The sequence below is a fragment of the Octopus bimaculoides genome, chromosome 10 (assembly GCF_001194135.2).
Source record: "Octopus bimaculoides isolate UCB-OBI-ISO-001 chromosome 10, ASM119413v2, whole genome shotgun sequence".
Lineage (NCBI taxonomy): Eukaryota > Metazoa > Mollusca > Cephalopoda > Octopoda > Octopodidae > Octopus > Octopus bimaculoides.
Genome location: NC_068990.1, coordinates 59,735,410 through 59,745,414, shown reverse-complemented (window position 1 = coordinate 59,745,414; position 10,005 = coordinate 59,735,410).

The window sequence follows — 10,005 nt, the reverse complement described above, 5'->3', positions numbered from 1 at the left end:
CCAAGCCTCATGAGTGAAACTGAGCTGAAAGAAATTGTGCAGAAGTCAGTCAGATGGATTGTACTGCTAATTAAAAAGTCCAAGTTTATTATATCATGTCAGAGGTTTAGCATGAGAATTTACAGTAAGAGTATACATATCTATGGAGTATTCAGTCACTTATTCTCTAATAGTAACAGAACTAAGATCCATTCTTCACTGACCGAATCATTAGTATGCCGGGCAAAATGCTTAGCAGTATTTCTTCCATGTTAATGTTTTACAGCACAGGTATGGCTGTGTGGTAAGAAGCTTGCTTTCCAACCACATGGTTCCGAGTTCAGTCCCACTGCATGACACCTTGGGCTAGTGTCTTTTACTATAGCTTCAGGCTGACTAAAGCCTTGTAAGTGGATTTGGTAGACAGAAAGTGAAAGAAGACTGTTGTATGTATGTATATATATATATATATATGGGAGAATATACAAATAATAACAACAGACGAGGACAGGTGGTGTAAATAACAAAAGGATATATTAGTATGACGCTCGGGAATACGGAAAGTCTTTGACGTTTCGAGCTACGCTCTTCAACAGAAAGAATACGGAGACAAGGAGAAAAACACGGAGAAAAAAATTGAATAGTGTTCAGTCAACAGTCAATCATAATAATGGCCGATCATATATATATATATATATATATATATATATATATATATATATACTTGTGTTTGTCCTCCCACCATTGCTTGACAACCAATGCTGATTTGTTTATGTCCCCGTAACTTAGCAGTTTGGCAAAAGAGACCAATAGATTAAGTACTAGGCTCACAAAGAATAAGTCTTGGGATCGATTTTTTGAGGTGGTGCTCCAGCATAGCCACAGTCAAATGACTGAAGCAAGTGATAGAATAAAAGAATGCCAGCTAAAATACTTGCTGTCATTTCGTCTGTCTTTACATTTTGAGTTCAAATTCTACCAAGATCGACTTTCATCCTTTCAAGATCGATAAAATAAGTATAAGTACCAATGAAGTAGTGGGGTCAATGAAATTGACTATCCCCCTCCCCCAAATTTCAGGCCTTGTCCCTATAGAAGAAAGGGCTATTATATTTCTAAATTACTCAATGTCAGAACCTTCCTTTATTTAGAAGCCATGAAAGTACCTTAAATAATTTTGTTACAGGTTTATAGTGGAGGTACATGGCTTAGTGGTTGCACCCTAGATCATAAATTTGTGGTTTCAATTCCTGGACAGGTGATGCATTGTGCTCTTGTACAAAACACTTCATTTCCACTCAGCTGGCAAAGGAAGTAAATCTGCAGTAGACTGTTGTGTCCAGGGGGGAAATATATACACCACAGAACCCGGAAAACTGGCCTTATGAGCCTATGGCTCAAGAAGGACCTTTGATCCCATTTTCTACAGGTTTAAAATACCTTGATGATTTCTTCCTGGACCCTATGGAAATAGAAACAAGATCATCATCATTTAATATCCGTTTTCCATGCTAGTATAGGTTTGAAGGTATGACTGGAGCTAGTGAACCGGAGAGCTCTACTAGGCTCTACTAGTGGTTGGCAAGGTTTCTATGGCTGGATGCCATTCCTAACACCAACCACTTAACAAAATGTAATAGGTTCCTTCTACATGTCACTGGCATGGGTGCCTTTTTACATGTAACCAGCATGGGTATCTTTTAAATGTCACTGGCACAGGTGTTTGTTACATAACACCAGCACAGGTGACAAGTAACTTGCAAGACAAAGGCCTCTTAGTTGAGAGTGGAAGTGGAACTGAAAGAAGAAGGTGTGTGCCACAAAAAAGGTGGGAGTATGATAGAGGGACAGGGATAGTTGACATTATAGAGGAGTTATTCAGTACCTCAGTAGGACAAGGAAGGAGAAAAGAGTTGGGAGAGAATTAGGGAGACAGAGTGAGAAAGAGAAATAGATGATGTGGGGATGTATTGGGTCTGCCCACAAAAGAAAATTGGGGTTGGGGTATAAGTAGTGCAAAGGAGATAGAGAGGGCTGTTCCGTGAGAGCAAGAGGGAATATGTTTTGGGATGGGAAAGACATGACTGTAGCAAGTGATGGTGAGGGAAATTGGGGCTGCTGGGAAGTGGGTAGGGAAAATATGTGAGGGCGTGAGGCGTTTGTGGAAAGACACATAAGAGAGTAGAAGGGCTTGCAACAGCTGAGATGCATGAGGGAAAGTGGAGTGGAAGGGTCTGCTGGGAATGTGTTGTGAAGGTGGGGCTTGAAGCATGACCAAAAAGGTGTCTTCTCAAGCACAGCAAATCACCAGAAGTCTCGGCCATTTGTTGTCTCCTCTGTAAGGCTCAACAACCAAAGTTTATATTTCATTACTTCATCCCATGTCTTCCTGGGTCTACCCCTTCCACGGGTACTGTCCACAATTAAAGATCAGTGCTTCTTTATGCAGTTTCCTCATCCATACACATCATGTGACCATACCAGTGCAGCCTCCTCTTTTGCATACTACATAAGATGCCTCTTCTGCCTAATTTTTATCTTAAAACACTTACACACTGTTGCACATGCACACTGATATACTGAATATTCTTTTTCCTGTGTGTTAACATACTTTCACCAGTGTGTAGTGTGTGTGTGTGTGTGCGCATGTGCATTCTGCTAAGGGCTGTTTGCCTTCTAAACTAAGTAGAAAGACGACCACTGGAATATCTATCACTAAATTACCACTAGAAAGTCAGAAGACTATTGAAATAAAAAAATCTGAAATCTGTACAACCAGATGTTATAGGAGGAATATTAAAATCATTTCTGAGACTGGGAATTGATACACAACTCGTTTCACTTGTAAGGAATCAGGCTATATATGGAAAGAAGAAATTTATCTGAAAAAGCTGATGGGAAAATAATATAAAAAAAAGCAAAAACAAACCCAGAAAACGAAAATGTTATTGCAATGTTAAATACAGGCTGGCCATATGTTAACATTCTAGCTAATGATAAACTACACAGAAATCACTCAAATATTGATTCATTTTTCACCTTGATTATTTTACAGTATTGTTATTTTACTCGCTTCTCTCAATTGAACACAAAATTCACCTATCTTCAGTGGTTTCAAATTATATGATCAGTTAAATTATATTTCATAGCATACTATTTATTTCAAGGTCTTTTAATCCAACAAATTTCTTCATTTTTTTTTTATATAGGAATTTATTCTTATTTTCATAATTTAAAAAAAAAATGTTAGTGCATGTTATGTAGATATTGAAAATTAAAAAAAAAAAAAAAAGAAAAGAAAAAACTCTTACCGTGTACACTGAGTATCATTATCGATTATAGTTATTGAAAGCAGTGATTAACATTTTGCAATCTTCACTAATCAGTCAATATTAGGTGATTTGTTTTTTTGTTTTTTGTTTTGTTTTGTTTTTTTTATATTTTTCAAAAAGGAGAAAATACAATATTTCTATTACAAGGTTGTCAGTGCAAATATAACTTCATTGAATTACTGTCAATGACTTGCTTTGTTTCAATACAGATCTCATCTTGCTAGGATTACTTAATTCTTACATACCTTACCCAAGGTAAGCTTACATGTCTAGTGTTGTGATGGAATTGATTGATTCCTAAATATGTTGATTTCTGTTTAAAATCCTGTTACGTGATATCTGTGTTGTCTGTTGAACATTTTTTAACAGCTTGGTTGTTCTTGCTTTTCTTAGTAAAATCAATAACTATAAGTCAACTCCTCTTTCAAATATCTGCTTCTCAGGTTCAAACTGACTTTATCAATTTGAAAAATAATTCCTATGCTAAGTCAACAGAAGCTGATTTAATCTCATTTTACATTTAAACATGAACCAACAAACTCAGAATGATAAATCACTTGTCATTGATGCTTTATTTAGAGTCTAAGGTAAAACCTTACTTGAACTGATTTGAACTACTTTCCCTTTCATGCAAATATTTTCTTTTTTTTCTTAAAAATTGAAATATAATTTTACTTAAATATAAAGCAAGCAAGTTTTATTCTTTTATAAGCAAATTATGGACTAACTTTATGAATTTGTTTCAATTAAGTTTGATTCATTCCATCTTTATTTTTTATTTGTTTTAGTCATTAGACTGTGGCCATGCTGGGGCACCGCCTTGAAGAATTTTCAGTTGAATAAATTAACTCTAGTACTTAATATTTTTTTCTATAAGCCTGGTACTTATTCTATCAGTTTCTTTTGCTGAACTGCTAAATTATGGGGATGCAATCACACTAACACTGGTTGTCAAGTGGGGTGGCGGGGGCAAGCACAGACTCAAAGATACAAATACACACACACATTAACATATACAATAGACTTCTTGCAGTTTCCATTTATCGAATCCACTCACAAGGCTTTGGTCAGTGCAAGGCTATAGTAGAAGACATTTATCCAAGGTGTCATGCAATAGGACTGATCCCAGAATCATGTGGTTGGGAAGCAAAGTTCTTACCACACAGCTACCCCTGCACCTATAATTTGTTCACTTTACACAGAAATTTTTTATTAAAAACTCAAATTGCTTTTATATTCGAAACTTTCAACTGGCAATATATGTGTAGAATAATGGGTGTTTCTTGTTATGCATGTTGCATAATTAATAAATAGCAATTTTTTTGTTTCAAAAAACTGTTTTCAGTTTCCGAAATCTGAATGTAGAATTTGTCTTTCCCCACTGGAAGTAGTGAAACAGGTAGAATATATACCAACTAGCAGACATATATTAATTAAAGAAATATTTAACAGAAATATATTCAGCCAATGCTGTTTGTTTTGCTAGCAGCTACAGCCATAAGAAATAGCTGACCATACTACTGTGTGGTACTTCAGGCTAGAAAAGTTAATATGAAATTTCTGTTGAAGTTGATTAGGTAGGTCTTCCTGTGTGTCATATTAACACATTTTTCTGACATAAATTGTAATTGACAAGAGTTTATTTTAATTCACCTAATACAGTTTCTTCAGGCTTTGTCTACATGTATATTTTTAAGATATTCTTTTGCAAAACTTTATAAACAATAAATCTGAAGATTTGTGGATAGTCAATCATCCTTATTTGGCTGTTTTAAAAAAGGTTTGATACACTTTTAAAAGAAAAACTGTTATAATAAGCACTGTATAGATCTAAGACTTAAGGTGCTAAAACCACTGATAATACAAGCATAAGTTAAGGTGACCAGCTGGCAGAATCGTTAGCATGCTGGGCAAAATGCTTCGCAGCTTTTCATGTCTTTATGTTCTGAGTTCAAATTCCATCAAGATTGATTTTGTTTTTCATCTCTTCAGAGTTGATGAAATAAGCACCATTTAAGGACAAGAGTCAATGTAGTCAACTTACCTGCTCCCTAGGAATTTGCTGGCCTTGTGCCAAATATTTAAAATCGATATTCGTGCGGGTGACACGTAAAAGCACCCACTACACTCTCTGAGTGGTTGGCGTTAGGAAGGGCATCCAGCTGTAGAAACTCTGCCAAATTAGATTGGAGCCTGGTGTTGCCATCCGGTTTCACCAGTCCTCAGTCAAATCGTCCAACCCATGCTAGCATGGAAAGCGGACGTTAAACGATGATGATGATGATGATGATGATGATGATGATATAGTCACATGTTCAGGTCTTACTACCTGTGTGTTGCATATCTGCTTACTATAGTTTGATTGACTGAAGAAATACAGGTTCTACTCATTCACAATTGAGAAATTAACCAAAGAAGGGAATCTATTTGCAAAACTAAAATTGTTCCAAACAAAGCACTTTTCTCACACGAGAATAGAAAAATGGCAATAAAACTTTTTTCCCCTTTATTGCAGAGCACCTCGGGCAAATTTCTACTATAGCTTGGCACTGACCAAAGCCTTGTGAGTGGATTCAGTAAATGGTAATTGAAAGAAGCCCATTGTATATATGAATGTGTATGTGTGTGTATTTGTATCTTTCAAGGAACATTCTCATAGTTTTTACAACTCTAAAACATTGACAGAGTTCTTTAATTGTCTTAAATTCTGAATGCTAAAAAATTTATATACTACTCAGCCAGACCTTTGTATTACATGAACAGTCAATCCAGCAGGCTTCCATACAGTTTCTATCTACCTAATTTCACTCACAAGGCTTTGGTTGAGTTCATACTATAGTAAAGAAAACCTTGCTCAAGAAACTATAATGTGCAATCAAACTTGGGATTTTGTGATTGTGAAGTAAATTTCTTAACCATTTGGCCAAACTGCATCTACTCCTCTGAGACAAAGATGATAATCACAGCACCAGTTGTAGTTTTGTGCTGGGTTTCTGTATTTTATAAACCAAAGGATAACTGCTCTTCATTCTTCTTAATCACCTCCACTTCAATCCTAATCAGATTCTCCTGTTGTCTTTAATCTTTTACTTGTTTCAGACTGTAACGATGCTGCAGCAATACCTTGCAGAATTTTTAGTTGAATGAATTGACTCCAGTACTTCTTTTGTTTTTTGCTTTTTTTTTGTTTTTGTTTTTAAATCTGGTACTTATTCTATCAGTCTCTTATGAAGAAATACTAAGTTACAGGGAAGTAAACAAACCAACATTGGTTGTCAAGCAATGGTGGAGGGCAAACACAGTCACAAAAGCATTCACACAGACAAATGTATATATTTATATGTGTGTGTGTGTCTGTGTGTGTGTGTCTCTGTGTGTGCGTGCATGCGTACGTGTGTATGTGTACAATAAGCTTATTTCAGTTTCTGTCTACTAAATCCATTTACAAGGCTATAGCAGAAGACACTCACCCAAGATGCCACACAATGGGACTGAACCAAGCACTGTGTGATCAGGAAGAAAACTTCTTACCACACAGCCATGCCTGCACCTAGGCATCAAAACAGTCAACCCTAGACTCTCTTTTAATAGGTGAACACAGATTATTATCTTCTGAGTCCCTGCCAACTGTACCCAGTAAGATACTGCAGGGCAGAGTATGCAGTATAGTTTCAGAAGCCTTGTATATGTAGCATGGTTTGGCCTTGGTTATGCCTCCAAATTTGATTGGTTGCCTCTTTGTCACAGATCATTTTCATCAGAGAAAATTATGGTTATTCCACAATATCTCTAATTTAATCAGTCTTCTGCCTGAAGAAATTTCTGATCAAGAGAAAGTAATGCCATCTCATCTGCTGTAACTTACAAAACCACAATTTACCAAGTTAGTTAGTTGCCTATTCCTCTTAATAGCAGTCTGAAAGATATTTTAATTATCTTAATTAGAAAAATGAATAATCCAAAACTGGTTTGTTTCTCATCTTTTGACATGTATGGAATATTGATGAGATTAAACTATCTGTATTATTTGTCTTCCTTTTCTCCCAACCTGTCAGGAGATTTAATTTGTGAACTCAGCTATGTAAGTTATATAAACAGAAAACCAACTAGACCAGAACAAATGCTGCTTGAATAGTTCTATAAAAATTCTCATAGTTATTGTGAGTTAAACTCACTACAAACAGACTACGTAATAATGTTTTGATTTACGCAAAGAACAGGTAATACTGATGCCTATGAAAAGGCATTTATATCACAACATCAATTCTGTTCTGCTGTGCAAATCTAAAACTTCATATGATATTAAAGTAAATATAGAAATCAGTATGATAACAAAGTAAAGAAATTTTCTGTAATTCCTTGCATTGTTGATGTGGAATGGTAGAGTAGTGAATGTTTTGTTATCATGCAGCTAAAGCAGAGGTGGCTCTGCCATTGCCTTATGAGTGTTTCAGCTCAGAGCAGTTCTCCTTTGACCCCAACATGAGAGTTTCTGCTCAGTACTGCTTGTGAGAAAAATTGTATTATGTCATCATCATCATCATCATAATTCAAAGTCTTTTTCTCCATGCTAGCAAGGGTTGGATGGTTCAACATAAACCAACAAGTCAGAAGGCTGTGCTGAGCTCCAGTGTCTGCTTTGACATGGTTTCTATAGTTGGCTGTCCTTTCTGATGTCAACTACCTCATCTCACAGAGTGTACTGAGTACTTTTGCATGCAACCAGTACTAGTGAGGTCACCAAGTACCCACAAGACAAGACTCTTCAACTGAATGGAGTATAGTATTGAAGGATAATGAAGTATAATAGAAGAACAGATGCAGGTATCTTACCGAAGAGGTGAATATGTACTATATGAAACCATTCCGAAGTGATCTGACAGCCTATTTATTCTATCAAATACAATAAATAGGATGTTGCGCATTTGTCAATGCTTTAACAATTTCATTAAATCACTACCTTTGGGCAAGTGTCGTCTACTATAGCCTCAGGCCGACCAAAGACTTGTGAGTGGATTTGGTAGACAGAAACTGAAATAAGCCTGTCGTATATATAAGTGTGTGTGTGTGTGTGTGTGTGTGTGTGTGTGTGTCTGTCTGTCTGTCTGTCTGTGTGTTTGTCCCCCCACCATTGCTTGACAGTTGATGCTTGTGAGTTTATGTCCCTGTAACTTAGCAGCTCAGCAAAAGAGACTCATAGAATAAGTACTAGGCTTACAAAGAATAAGTCCTGGGGTCGATTTATTCAACTAAAACCTTTTAATGCAGTGTTCCAGCATGGCCACTGTCAAACGACTGAAACAAGTAAAAGAATATAAGAACTCTTTCTTAAGTCTATAAGCAAAATAGAAGAAATACCAACAAGTTTTCAATTACACATTGTACATCAACAAATAATCCACTACATGATCTCTTGACCTACTAGAAACACTAGCAATTACACCCTACTTTCTTGAATAAGGTAAGATACATTGAACAATCATGGTTGGAAGGCTTTTCATTATATATCTGATTGATCAGAACTGAAGAATTGTTCATTGAGTCACTCAGCTTGTACAATAGATTCATATATTATATATCATAAATAGATATACAATAGATTCATATATTATATATCATATATTATATATCATAGATTACTCCCCTACTACCACCACCACTCTTAGTCTAAGGGTTCCTGTCTTGCAAGGTACTTGGTGATCAAATCAGTGCTGGTCTACATAAGAAAACACTGGTAGTGTCAAATTAAAAGCACTGGTACCATGTAAAAAGCACTGTTACTGGTACCTCATGTAAAAAGCACTGGTGCTGGTGTCACATAAAATGCACTAGTGTTGGTACCATGTAAAAAGCACTGTTACTGGTACCTCATGTAAAAAGCACTGGTGCTGGTGTCACATAAAATGCACTAGTATTGGTGCCATGTAAAAAGCACTGGTGCTAGTACCACATAAAAAATACTGGTGTTGGTGTCATGTAAAAAGCACTGGTGCTGGGACCACATAAAAAACACTTGTGATGATGCCAAGTAAAAAACACTGATGATAGTATCATGTAAAAAGCACTGGTGATGGTGCCACGTATAAAGCACCCAGTACACTCTGTGAAGTGGTTGGCACTAGGGAGAGCATCCAGCTGTAGAAACCATGCCAAAAGATACTACGGAACCTGGTGTGGCTTCTGGCCTTGCCAGCTCCTGTCACACTGTCAAACCTATGTCAGCATGGAAAAATGGATGCTAAATGATGATGATGATGAAAAAGATCACCAAATGGGTCAACAGAGCTAATATGGACTATAATGATTATGTATTTGGACCAAGATATGTTGAAGTCTGGTGCATTATAATGAGCAACTAACATGAAACATTAAAGTAAAACCTATAGTCATGATGGACATAGCTCCTGTTGAACTAATGTCAGGTTGATTGTTTCTCTTTTCTTCAGAATCCAAGTCAGGTGAGAAGCTTGCTTCCCAACCACATGGTTCTGGGTATAGTCCCACTGCATGATACCTTGGGCAAATAAATGTCTTCTATTATAGCCTCAAGTTGCCCAAAGACTTGTGAGTGGATTTGGTAGACAGAAGCTGAAAGAAGTCCATCATGCGTGTGTGTGTGTGTGTGTGTGTGTGTGTTTTGTGTCTGTGTTTGTTTTCCACCACTGCTTGACAACCAGTGTTGGTGTGTCTTTGT